Raw genomic sequence first — 13,924 nt, 5'->3', positions numbered from 1 at the left:
CAGGCCCCAGGTTGCTCCCTGTGCTGGTGCTGGAATAGAGGGAAGACAGGTAAGGCCTTCCCTCTGCCGGGACAACCCTTTACCTTGTTTCAGTGGCCCCTATGGGGTTTTGTAGGGGTGCAAAATAGCCAGGTGCAGGTCTGCCCCAGCCACACCCCCAAGCTGCCTCAGCGCTTCCGCTCCACCCTCAGCCTGGCAACTCCCCTTGTGCTGGGGCATTCCGTGGAGGTCCCTTAGGCCTGGTTTTGTGCCCCACGTGCTGGGTAATAACATGGGAGGACTCTATGTTTCTCAAACTGGCTCTTTAGTGAGAAAGCTATTGACAGAAGAGCTGTACCTGCAGCTGGCCTTCCAGCCATGTGCACACAGACTGACTTCCTCATGCTTCCTCCAAACACTTCCTTCCTGCAGCCTGTGCTCTTCCCTCCAAGTTCCATGCAGGTTGCTACAAGCCCACCCTGTGACCCCTTGGATTCATAACTGAGGACCCCAACAGGGAAAACCCCACTGGCTGTTCATAAACAATCCCTGTAAAGCCAACACCAAGGCCAACTTGACTTCAGCAGCTGGGTCTGCCTCCACTGGCAAGGAAGAACCCTGGCTATTGTCAGTGGGACGTGAGATCCGACGTAGGACGCGGGGATAGAAGACTCTGGATCTTGCTGATTGTTTAATTTTAATCCACTGGGGTAGGGAGTGAACACTGAATAATTTACTGCACCACAATCTTTCCCCCATGCTAGTTGAGCTGCTGATTTTCTCTCTCTTTTTTTTTTCTCACTGCATATTTGATCCCACCAGGCTGGTGGTACGTGGAGCAGCATCTTCTAATTATATAGAGAGACATTAAAGCTGGAGGAAATGAAACCAACAAATGACTCTGACACTCCAGGTGCCTGAGTCAAATCATCATATAGGCTTTAGAAGACACTAATGAAGCAGGGATGAATTCACCTGGGCTACACAGGACATTATCCCCAGGGGCATCTGCGTCGTCGTTACTGTGAATATAGAGCTGTCCTTTGTGTTACTTTATTGATGTTTGTTTTTTATACTCAGTGGATTTAGGTTCCAGACTGGGTGTTACACTAATAAAAATGATGCCAACAGGATCTTGTAAGAGGGACAAGGCAAAATGCCACTTTTATTGTAAATACAACAAAATATTCCTATATGCAATTTCTATATAAATCCATTCACACACACAGACATTCACACAGGTTCTGCAAAAAGGTTGTTATAATTACCAGCCTAGATGTTGCTCGTGCCAAGTCACTGGCCAGGTGGCCTGGACACGAGAGTGGAGCCGAGTTGTTGTCAGATGCGCATCCGATGCTCCTGGAGGGTGGTTGTAGAACCAGACTCAAAGAACACAGTCCATGGACCCAATTTTTATAGGTCTCTGGTTCAATACAAGTCTATGGAAGTTGCTTCATCATGCTGAATTTACAATTGAGATGACCGTCAATCAGCTCAATCAGCAGGTGGTACATCCATGATGGCTTCCATGATGGCTACATGTTATCTACTTGTTCTTCCTTGATGCCTTTTGGGTGGATTCCGGTTCGCCCTCCGGGGGTCATCCAGTTATCTCCACTTTGCATATTCTTTGGCCCATCGATACCAAGGTTGAAATTCTTAGGATTAGGCTGGCACCATTTACTGGCTCCCTTGACCTAACCAGCCCGCCTCTAGAGGGAAGAAGGCACTTAGCTCGCAGTTAGAATGGGCCTGAACCACAGGGCTTAGAGCTAATCTGGAAGGGGAATGTTTCCAAGGTTTGGGGGGCTTGGGCTGTAGGGTTTTAGAGACAGAAGAGCCAACCATAGGACTGAGGAATTATTCCAGAACCTAAAATTGGGGGTGGGGTTCAAATTGAGTGTGCTGGTTCTGGTTCTGGCCCATCTCTGTTCCCAGTGCCCCTTCCATCTTTAACCCCTGCTGTGATACAGATGTTTGTGTCCACTGGGAACCAGAGTGAAACAAGCGGGTCATTTAACATTATGCCACTTCCAGCAGTTGCCAGCCCAGGTTGGATTTGAACTAGTATCCTAGAGGGGAATGGCCCTGCAATTACCATAATACCTACATCAATTAACAAGGCATTTTGCTGTTGCATTTAAAGTGTAACTAAAGCATTTGGGGCCAAATCTTGTCCTTCATTATGCATCAGCACCCTCTACTGGCTGCAAACAGCACTGCAAATATGGGCCAAATTTGGTCTTGTTACTCTACGAGAGAATTGGGGCCAGATCCTGAGAGACACCAGGTACCCATGATTCCCGTTAGAGCCTCAGGCTCCCAGCACCAATCAGGATCAGGCCCTTAAAACAGATTCTCTTCTTCCCAGCTGTCTCATTAATAATGGTAGCTTGTACCTGTGGGGCCACTAGCGAATGCAATATTCACAGCTGTGGTTTGGTCTATGAATAATACATACGTTCAGCTATTGTTATAACAAGATGTTAATTATGCCGCTGCCTCCAGGATACATCTGCCAGCAAAGGGCTGTGTCTCAGATTATAGAACTGCTTAAAACATCCTCCTTAGTAAACACTTTGGTGTGAGGCGGAAGCTGGCTGGTTTATACCTGGCTTCTTAATCCCAAGCTATGACCTTTAGAATGGCCACAGAGCAGACAATGGCACAGAGCTCAAATACCAGACATGGAACAAATGTAGGCCATGCCCCTCTAGTTTTAAAAGCCATTTTAAGGAGATCAGACTGGTTTGGTTTGGCAGTGGGCTATGAAGAACCATACTTCTCGTCATCTCTGGCTATGGTTGGAGGTTGTCACCATGTGATGGCTCCTTGGTGACTTATGTGAAATGAGATGGTGATCTTCGGTATCCACATAATAAAATCCACCCTCACGTGTGGCTATGTTGCCTCATGGTTAGAGCAGGTGTCTATATTTTTCTGTTTGAAAGAGATTTTCTGCCTAAAACTGGTCTCTTTTATAAAGAAAAAAATTGTCAAGAAGCTTTTGTATCTGTCTGAATTTTTCCACTTCTTCAACAACAAAGTTCTCAGTTTTCTAAAAGAAACAATATAAATACCTAAAATGCCAACTACTGAAAAATGTTTAATTTTTATAAACCAAAACCAAACATAAAACTGGAGGGGGCGGGCGGGGGGAGAAATTAGTTTTGTTTTGTCGGGGTTGTTGTTGGAGAAAAAAAACATGAAATTTTTTGAATTAAAAAAAATCCATAAAATTTTTGGAATAAAAAAAATTCTTTATTTCAAAATGTTGATTGGACAATACTTACTGTTTTCTGACTAGCTGTACCTGGTTTCTCCTCCTGCCTTTCCCAGGGGTTCAGTGTGTATGATGATGGGTCCCTGATTTTGGCTGGGGCTTCTAGACACTACTATAATGTTATGGGTTGGGACAGGTTAAACCTCTTTGAAATTGTGTGGGACGGGGGGAAGGTAACCACTGCCCTGCATTTAAGATAGTTGCAAGAAATCAGGTAACTAGGTAGTTGAAACAATAGCCGCCTCCACCCCAAACACAGGCATATGTCACCACCCAGACCAGAAGGCACACATGGGCAGAGGGGATGTGTTAGCTATTGTTTTGTGAAGGTGTGTGTGTCTATGAGAGAAACAGTGGACAGAAGCTGAGAGAAAAGGCAACAAGGAAGCACCAGGTACTGTCATAACAAGCTGTGGGAGCGTGGCACTGCAAAAAGTCTCGAGAGAGAGCTTTTGGGGCTGAGTGCTGGCTAACAGGGGCCTGGAGCTGCGAGCAAAGAAACCGTCTTCTGCTGTTTGATTCTTGCTGGGTGCAGGGAAACAGGACTTCGTGCCTTCTTTGTAAATACAGAGGATTGCATCAAAGTAACACCTGCCTTGTCACCAATTTCTCCTACTAACTGGAACAACAGCAAGATCCTGAATTTTTGGCTGGCTGCTCTGGTAACAAGGGTTACAATACGTATTTAAACACAATATAAGAACAGGGGTCAAGTCCTAAAGGAATTTATAGATTAAAACCTCTCACCTTAAGCTGTATCCAGAGAGGAGTCAGATGCCAGCGCAGGCTCTGCCGCAGAGTGGTTTGGCGTATATCCCCAAGTACACCGGCAGCTGCCTTCTTCGCCAGCTGAAACTTTCAACCGTCTTCAGCTGAAGCCCCAAGTCGAGGGCACTGCAGTCATCCAGTCTGGAATCTCAGCTCTCCTGTTGCAATTTTAGGCTTTCCCTCGAGGGCCTGATCCTGGCGTTTCGCTACTGATGTTAATGGGAGCAGGGACTGAGGTCTCTATTGCAGCACATATCCTGTGAGCCCCTAGCACCCATCATCCCGGCCTGAGTATACGGCATGGAAAACACACCAACATGGCAATAAAAAAAAGAAGGGAGAGCCTTGCTCACAGCTGAACTGGCCTGTTAATTTGAAGTGATCCTGGAAGGTTAAGCGTCACGGCCCTGATCCTGCACTGAGACATGGAGAGAGTCACCCCTGAAATCACACAACCAGCCCCGGGTCCCAGTGTGTTTGTTTGCTCTTGTTTAGCACCGACAACATGCTCAGAACCGTATAATACCCAAAAGTACAGGCAGCCCCTGTCCCAAAGAGCCTACACTGGGTAAGACAGAACATAGCAAATGGGATGCACTGACAAATATAGCAGTGGTGGGGATCCCAGAGTGGTCCCTTGTTTTATTCATTATAAACTCACTTCTTGGGTTTGAATGAGGGCAGGATGGGTGGTAATTTAACAACACGAATTTCCTTCCCAGTGTTACTAACACCTTATTCAAAGGGAAAGGACTTTAACCCATGTAGAGCCAGCCCCTCCAGCTGCAAACCAACACAACTCCACTGCAGACAAGGGAGAGAGGCCCATTTGCACCAGCTCAGGACCTGGTCCCCAAATTTCCCTTTTGCAGGCTCTGTTTGTTTACTTTTTGCATTTCCTTCAGCCTGGGCCCTACAAACACACTGGGTGGCTTCTCTTCCCCCGCCAGGTTCTGGTTAATTTCTCTCCAGCAGGGCTCTGCAATGCTGGGCTTGCAAACACCAGGGTGGGAAGGTTTCATTTGTTTTGGGAGGACATGAACCTGTTTCCACTGGATTTTGTCCCCTCCTTTCCCCATCTGAGCTGCCACTGTTCCTGAAACCAGATGCCCTGAAAGGACCCTCCTCCCCTGGCAGGGGCTGCGTCTGGACGGACCCCGCTTGCAGAGGCTGCTTGGAGGAGCCGCAAACCACTCACTGCCCCTTCCCCGTGTGAGCGGCATGCATCGGGAGACTTGCCAGCTGCGGTCACGTTAGCATAGTGCCGGGGGGGGAGGATGGGGTATTTATAGGATCTCGGCCACTGGGGCACAGCGGAGGGGCTTATTCTTTCCCTCTATAAGGAGCAGCGAGCCCTTCTGCCACCCCTGCAGGTGGGGGGGGACCCTTATTCCCAAACCCCCCCAGCTAAGGAAGGCTGGCGCTGACAAGGGGGGATCTCCAAGGCTCTAGCCGCTCAAAGCGCCAGCCCTGCCAACACCGCAGCAGCCGGGGCTGACAATGAGCCGCTGCCCGCACCGCCGGGCTGCTCTCCGCGCTCCCTCCCCGGCGCGCCTCGGGGCAGGCGGCGACGCGAGCGGGCGGTGCGGGGCGCGGCTCCCGGCGGGGAGACCCGCGCTGAGCTCCGCCACGCAGCGAGCCCGGCTCCCGCCGCTGCAGAGGGGTCCGGAGCAGGAGCCGGGACTCTGGGAGCCAAGTTCAGCCCACAGGGATCGGAGCCGCTTGCAGCAGCGGCGCCGCCCGGGCGCAGGGGCTTGCGGCGCGGGCAGCCGCCCGTGGGCGGATCGCAGCGGCGGGGCCATGCCCTCGCTCGCTCTCCGGCCGCCCGCGTCTCCAGCTGAAGGATCCCGGGGGCGGGGGGCCGGACAGCCCCGCCCGCCGCTACCGCCTCGCTCCCCCGGCTCCCCGGCAGGTGAGTCCCCCGCGCGTCCGCCTGGGCTCGTCCCGCTGCCCGGGGAACAGCGGGAGCCTGGCCCCAGCCTGCGAGCCCGGCCGCGCAGCGAAACTGCGGAGAGTGGCGCCTGGAAGTTTGTTCTTTGGCAGCCTGGACTTGCCGGGGTTGCAGCCGGGCTGCGTGGCCGCTGCGCAAAGCCCCGCTCCAGCAGGGGCTGCCCGGGGCTCAGACCTCAGGCTTCAAATCCTTAGGGGGGGCGGGATAGCTCAGTGGTTTGAGCATCGGCCTGCTAAAGCCAGGGTTGGAGTTCAATCCGTGAGGGGGCCATTTAGGGACCTGGGGCAAAAATTGGGGATTGGTCCCGGAGTTGGACTTAGTGACCTCCAGAGGTCCCTTCTATGAAATCCCAGAGGCAGCCTGGGTCTCAGCCTGGTGTTTGCCCTCCTGTTAGGGGCGAGCCAGGAAGAGCACAGGGCTGGAACGATTTCGGGGCTGTCTGTGGGCTGCACACACCCCAGGTAAGGCCCTTTTGGGGCGGGCAGCCCGCGCTGCGTTGGAAGCAGCGGAATAATACAGCAGCTTTTATGGCTAGAAATGAATGTCACCGATGCGATGAGTTGTGAGGAGCTCAAGAGATCGTAAAGAAAAGTTCTCCAGCCAATCACCCACTGAGAGAGGCCCGGGGTGAACAGATCCATGGCTGTGGTGGCTTAACACGTTTCTGCAGAATTTGTTGAGAACCTCAAAACTCCTTTCGCTAATGGAACATCTATAGGTGCATTGCAAATATATATCGTAGCGCAGGGATGGGTTTCCAACTACAAGCAGCTCAGAACTGAGCGGACGTGAATTCACCTGCTCTGTCAGGGTGAGCTGGATTATGCGAAACTGGAGGACAGTGTGAGAAATGTCTGCAGCAGGTGGCCAGTTCAGCATATGCTACAGACTTTCTGGGTGATCCGTCCCGCTGTGCCAGGCAGCCTCAATGGTGTCCTCAACTGCTGGGAGTGGGTGCTGCCTTAGCTCGGTGATGGTTCATGGGGGTTTTCTCCTCTCGGTCGGATGGACCATTTTACCGTCGGATGAGGGTGTGGTGAACTGCAGAGAATGGCTGGCTGGTTTCCCAGGGTCTAGGTTTAGAGATCCACAGCAGAAAAAGCCACCATCCTCTTGTCCCTTCTATTCCCTCCCTCCCCCCACAAAAAAAAACCCCTCTCAGAGACCAAACACTAAGTGTGGAGAGTAAAATGCTTTTAGAGCACCAGAGGTAATTCTTCAAGATCAAGAGAGAGGCTTATTGGCAGGGCAGCCTAGAGCTAGTGTGCCTGGGCACTGCCCCGTGCATGGCAACCTGGCACCCTTCGCCACCACTAAATCTACTTAAAAAGAGGCCCAAGACCGTCTCCTTCCCAAGCACCTTGCAGTGACCAGCTGATCCCTGCAATGCTGCTGGAGTTTTAACAGGGCCTTAGACTCCTGCTCCCACTTGGCGACTGGAGCAAGACTGTGGGTGGATGCAACAGAGGGACAGACAGGCCTTTGTGTCTCCCCTCCCAGTGCAGTCAGGATCCCCCCAGCCAACCAGAAGTCTCCTCGGCTGCTTTGGCGTGGGTTTTACCTGTCTGTCTAGTGAATACAGCGCTGGGGAAGGGTGCAGGATTTACGGACCTGGCGCCACGGCATCGCTCTTCCCAGAGCAGTGGTCATTGTTCTTTATTTCTATTGCCTGCAGATGTGTGCATGGTGCTGTACAGGGGGTTACAACAGACAGCCCCTCCCCCAAGGACCTTGCAGGTTGAATGCCCTGTGCCTTGGATCATGAGAATGGATCAGTCTAGGGGTGTGTGGAGAGGGGGGAGCTCTTCAGTATGCACCTCCAATGGCCGTCTGTGGGGGGCTCCCTGTGGATCTAGATCCACAGACTGAGAGAGAGCAAGGAAAGGAGAGCTGGGAACTTGAGGGTAGCAGCTGGGCTCCACAGGTTTCTTCCAATCCCACAAACCCATAGGGCAAACAGGAGCAAGGCAATACACTGAATCTTCAGTCCAGGGATCACCACCTTGTGTGGGCTCAAGGGGCTGCTGCTGTCAAGGAACCCTAACAGCACAGCTGTCCTGTCCAGGGACAGAAGTAGGCCCCCAGGTGGCTGGGAGACAGACTGGAAGCAAAGGGTCTCCATGCAGTTGCCCCAGGAGATTTCCTTGAGATCCCCACAGGATCAGGGAGCTGCTCGCATGTATAAGGGCTGCAGGATGCAATGCCAGCAGCCAGTAATATTTAGGCTCCAGTCCTGCAGTCCAGCCCCTGCTACCCACCCACAGCCCTTTGCACGATCCTACTCATAGCTTTTATCAGGTGGATGTACTGAAGTGGGTGTCGGCTGCTGACGATGCAAGAGAACCAAGTAGCTCTGAAAGTGATCTGCAAAAGAAAGGATCTGGATTCAATCCCCTTTGTTTTGCTTCTTTATGGGGCCTGAAAGGTGCATGTGTGAGCATGCTGGCATGCAGGGTTCTTTTTTCCCTTATAAATATCCGGTATCTCAAGTCTTTTCTTCCCTGTTTTTGTCAGATGACTCCTTGGGTGACTCAGGGATGTGGATCAGAAGCTTTCCGAGCCTTTAGCTGAAGGCGCTGGTTCCTTAATAAAGAGAGCTCTTTCCCCAGATTCTAAAAGGACCATTAGATAAAACTGAATAAAAATCACAAGCAATCCCCTCTCGTCCTCAATACCTTTGATGTTATAAGCCCAGTAGTTCTCCAGTGGGCAATGGAGACAGGGGAGACGAGGCCTGAATTTTTAATCTAAAAAATAGACACATTTTGAAAATAAAAGGAAACATGCTTGCTCCAGCCTTCGTTCTCCAACATGAAGAAGCAAAGAAGGGACACAGCCCCCATAGCTTTGTCCTTTTCCAGTCACCTCCAAGCAACAAGTCTGTGTAGCAATGTGCTCTGAACATCAGCACCTCTGCTCCTTCTAGACCAGTGGTTCTAAACCGATTTATCACCGTGGGCTGCCAATGCAGCTCTCTCTGTGTTATGGGGGCCACATCCACACAATATATATACTCCTGTATGGCCCTGAGGATGTCACATGGGACACAGCTGTGTGCTGATTGGGCCACAGGCAGCCTGCAGGTTGAGAGCCACTGCTCTAGACCCAGAGCAGAGTGACTATCCAGGTGTACATGGAGGGCTCTGGGTTCTTTGATTACAAACAGCTGGTCCGGGCGCAGCTCTGAATCGAACAGGGGCTGTGCCCAGGGCTTTGAAATCTCTGTGCTCAGGCAGGCGGTGGCAGCCACTCTGCCTTCTGGATGCTGCCATTTCAAATTAGGTCAGTCATTCATCTCAGATAGATTTCTGCAAAGCTCCCTCCCAGAGGACAAAGCGGAATTTGTTATCGGTGGCAGGTGCCGAGGGGCCATTAAGCGAGGACCTCTCGCTGGAGCGTGCGTCCTGTGGATCAGAGAGCAGCAAGTCACTGGAGGTGGCAGCGGGGCCCGTGGGGAACGGGGAGCTGAGGACACGACTTACCTGCCTTGCTTTGTGGTGTGTAGAACAAGCGATGTGTTATTTTTAATACTGGGTATTTACGATTCAGAGGGATCAAACAGGCAGGAAAAGGCTCATAAGAGCCAATGGGCCAAATGCCTCCTTGGGGCCAGTCTTCAGCTGGTGTAAATCAGCACTGCTCTACTAACTTCAATGGTGCTCCACCAGCTGGGATCTGGCTCTCGGGACATACGCCGTGGAGCTGCCAGAGTATGAACCTGAAGGATGAATTGGGCTTATGATATTTTTACAATAACCTCTGGTTTAGGTACCATTGTCATGGTGATACTCTCTCAAGAGTAGATCGTGCTTGTAAGGGATTTTTGTCCTGAAAAATTCTCCTCTAATCAGATATAGTCTGATTAAACAAAGGGGCTTCTTATCGAGATTCGAGCCATGCCTGTTAGACCCTCCACCCCTTAACACCGACAGGGGACGCACATGCTCATCCAGGACTGTGTGTGGCTCAGTGCATTTAGTGTGCGGCCGGCCTGATCTCTGTGCTGCCCAGCACAGTGTTAGTGGCAGTGGATAGGGATGGCGTCAGCTGGGGCAAGTGAACAGACAGCACGAGTCCTGAATCGCCGCCGGGGTCCGGGCCCGTTACAATGGAGGTCAATCAGAGCTGTAGCACTCATCTGCCTTGAGCCCATGCGGACCCCATGTCTGAATCCCACTGCCTGCACGGCAGCATTTCTGCTGCTTGTCGGCACTGGAATGGGGCTCTCTCCCCGATGCCCGGGCTCTTGGATGTGAGCTATATGCTTAGGGTCAGTGAAAACAGCAGCGCAGAGACGAGACTGTGGAGGAGAGAGTGCCCACTGCATTCACCGAACAGAAGTTATTATAATGCTTTGTATCATGGCAGCACCTGGGATCAGGGTTCTTTGTGCGAGGTGCTTTATAGTCACACAGTAAGAGAGAGTCCCTGCCCCGAAGAGCTCACAGGCTAAACAGAGACCACAAAGGAGGGGAAGCAACTACCCAAAGGTCACAACTGGGACTAGGACCTAGGTCATCTGACTCCCAACCCCACAGCCTGAGCTCTAGACCACATTGGGACAGAAAGAGTCCCTTGGTCGTTGTTTGGGACAGAAAGAGAACCAGAGGCTCATGGGGACTCCTTAAAAGACTTAAGAACTCCCCCTCCTTTAGCCAGTGGTCAGGTTGGTATTAAGTTTGCATCCCCTGCAGAAGACAGAAATTCCTCCCCAAGCTGCATTAGTAAAGGGAACCGGGAACTGCTAACTGGGTGCTCAGGTATACCTTTGTCACTGGGGCTACCCCCCCACCACAGAGATCAGAATTCAGCCCATCCAGGAGAAGAGGGCACCCATAAAACACCCACCCACACAACCACCCCCCCAGCTCTCCAGGCCATTTTAAAGTGACACTCTCAGCACCTCGTGACCAGTCCGGCACTTACCCCGCGACCCAGAGGCGCGAGGCGGGGGAGTGTGGTCACACGTTCCGCACCTGCCGGTTTTATTTTTATCTGGGCCGAGCTGTGACCGTCCGTGCTCAGAAAGGTGAAACCCTGGGATGGTGCCAGCTAGGCAGGGCAGATGAGGTTGGGACTGAGCTTCCCAGCCCAGGCCTGCCAATTGCCCTCCGCCCAGACACACAGTATTCCCTGCGCCCACTCGGCCCCTCACTTCTAGCCTGCACCCACCCTACCGTTCCAGCGGTTGGTCTGACCCAGCTCTGCCAATGCACCTCGGAGCTGTCCTGCAGCCTCCTCCCCAGCCCCGCATCCCAGCCCTGGACTCCCCACCCACACAGCTCTGCCACTGCCCCTCAGTCCTCACCTGCAAGCCTCTGCAGTGGCAGTCCTGAGCCCGACACCATTCTGCTAACCCCTCAGTGCTAACCTGCAGCATCTCCTGCTGGCCCAGTCCTAGGCTCCTACACACAGCTGTACCAATGCCTTGCAGTCCTGACCTGTAACAGCTTTTTACAAGGGCCACAAATCTAATCCACTGGATGAGAAGGAGTCTGACGCAGCAACTGGTCATGGGCAGTAAAGCCAAGAGGTGTAGGAGCCTTTGGGCTGTATCAGGTCCTAGTATTTGTATTACAATAGCACCTAGGAGCCCCAGTTATGGACCAGGGTGCCATTGTGCTAGGTGCTGTACAAACAGAACAAAGGTGGCCCCTGCCCTAAAGAGCTCGTCTCGCTCCCCCTTTCACTGTTTGTGCACAGAGTGACCTTGGCCTTTTGTGAGAGAGGGACTTCCAGCATCTCCCCGGTTCCACCCCATTATTGCCATTGCCTGCACCCATTCTCTGGTCCAGGAGGTCTGGAGACAGCTCCACCCAGGACTATCAGCAACACTGTTCTGAGCATCATGTGGACTGAGTCAGTGAAGAGCAAGGCAAAGCAATTCCACTCCCTGGGGTGATGTTTCCAAAAAGCTCAGGACCTGAATTCTACGGTGCTGCCATGATACCCTCAGGGCAACACTGATCGCAATGTTCTTTCCGAAGCTAGCACCTCCAGACAAAGCTGCACACACTTGCCCAGGGCCTATTTTGGTTCAGGATTTACTCTTTCCTGACCCATCTGAATCAGAACCAGCTGTCATAATATATAGCCATAACTCAATAATGCTGCTTTTCTTCAAGCTAGGCTTGTTTTGTAGATCCCATTGCAATTTAAAAAAAAAAATCAAGCCAAGCTTGAAGATTGTACCTGAGGCTGTATAAGAAATTCCAATGTGTATTGACTCTAGGATTCAGTGATCAGTCAAATATTTTAAAGCAGAAGCTCAAGAGGACAGAGTTAAAGCTGAGCTTCAGCCTTTTCTGTCTATGTCCTGCCTTTTTGGGCGCTTGATTTCTCAGCGTTTGGCCAAGCTTTTTGCCTGGAATATGTCGATCTGTTTTATGAAAAGGTCAGTTTGCAGATAATTTACATCTTTTGATTGCAGTTTGGTTTCCTTAAAACTGCATCACTTCCTCATCAAAGAGCAACTGGAAGAGCTCTCCAGTCACCAGACTAATAACCACAGCAGTTTGTTTTCTGTGTCTGTATATTTCAGTGATAATTAGATGAGGGATTTCTCACCCTTTTGGTTGGCTCATAAATCAGTCTCTTTGAAGTGAAGCAAAACTCTGGTGCAGTCTCCAGCAGCCTGCTCCCTTCTCAAGCAGCCACTGACAGGTTTAATAGGCTGGAGAGAACTCTTGGAAATTATTTTTTCAATTAACTCTGGCTAATTTTGCAACAAACGAACACTAATTTGGCAATGGCTCATCTGGGAATAAGATGCTGGGAGCTTTAATTGGATAGATTCAAGCTGGGTGAACCTTTATATTACAAGATGATCAGGTAGCATTTGTAAATAGCACACGGTAGCCGTTACAGCTTTGTGCAATTAACGTGTTATCAGACTAGAGACATGGGTGTGCTTTCCGAGAAAGATCAGACCAAACTGTCCCAACTGAACAATCCTAAACACTGGATTTCAGGGTGCAGCTCTCCTTCATCGCTCTATTGGAGCAAATCAGATCCCTGGATCCAAACTCCCACAAGCTCTGAGGAAGTTTGGGTCCAGCTGAGACCCCATTCCTAGTATTTTTGGCCAAAATTTTCAAAAGTGACGAGTGATTTGGAGTGCCTCAGTGTTTGGGTGACTAATCGGAGATGCCTTAAAGGGACTCTTTGCTGGGGGAGAGGAGGTGCTCAGCACTTTCTGAAAATCAGCCCCCTTTAGGAGGTCTCACACATCCAAACTCTGTAGTCACTTTTGACGAGCTTGTCTGTGAAGATGTTTGTAGCACCTTGCAAGGTGTACAGAACTGGGTAATATGCCTCAAAAAATAACGATTGTGAGCTTTCAAGTGATCCCCCTGCCTTCTATGTTTCAGAAGTCACTAGCACTCTGCCAGTGCACTGGTGTATTCATGGAACTAGGCCTGGCAAATCACGGTTATGTGGACCCGTGCCATAGGGTTGTGCCATAGGGTTCCTTCATATTCTGTACATTGTGTAAAGAGCAAAAGACACAACAGTGGGGGAATAGTGAGCTTGGTTATCCACACAGAGCAAGATACCATTCAAAGGAAGGGAGGGAGTTTGAAGCAGTAGGCAAAAAAAGAATCACATTTCACCTCCGTGCCCCAGTTTCCCCTTGAGGCTAATATTCCCCAACTTTCCAGGGAGGCTTAATTCATGAGTGTTTGTAAAGCGCTTTGAGACCCTCAGATGAAAGTTGCCACTGGCATGCTGAGTTTTATTCGTTATAATTCTATCGTATGCTCTTTCATGAACTGTAGGTCAAAATGGGTCTGATCTTGGGTTTAGATCAGCTCCAGCGCTTCTCAGACCTCTTGGATCTACAAAGTAGGCCGAAATTCTTGTGCAAAGAGCCTTTTTTATGGTTGAATTGAGGAACTGGAGTAATTAACACAACGTGGGCAGCGAGGAAAGATGGCAGCCAG

The 13,924-nt window shown here is 50.9% G+C and overlaps 1 protein-coding gene across 3 annotated transcripts in view; it reads left to right on the top strand.

Moving 5' to 3' along the window:
- The first annotated feature begins 5,310 nt into the window (after positions 1–5,310).
- The window catches only part of LOC141994338 (testis-expressed protein 2-like), a 37,159-nt gene continuing 28,545 nt past the window's right edge, over positions 5,311–13,924 (top strand). The window contains exon 1 of one of the 3 annotated variants that reach the window (XM_074964548.1): positions 5,311–5,403. The gene's annotated coding sequence lies outside the window, so the exon portion shown is untranslated. Of the gene's footprint in view, positions 5,404–5,816; positions 5,943–9,456; positions 9,479–13,924 lie in introns of those variants that run through there. The other 2 variants (XM_074964545.1, XM_074964546.1) reach the window with 2 other exon arrangements.

Source organism: Natator depressus, chromosome 10, assembly GCF_965152275.1.
Source record: "Natator depressus isolate rNatDep1 chromosome 10, rNatDep2.hap1, whole genome shotgun sequence".
Taxonomy (NCBI): domain Eukaryota; kingdom Metazoa; phylum Chordata; order Testudines; family Cheloniidae; genus Natator; species Natator depressus.
The sequence above is the reverse complement of the archived record's forward strand: the minus strand, read 5'-3'. Positions and strand labels throughout refer to the sequence as shown.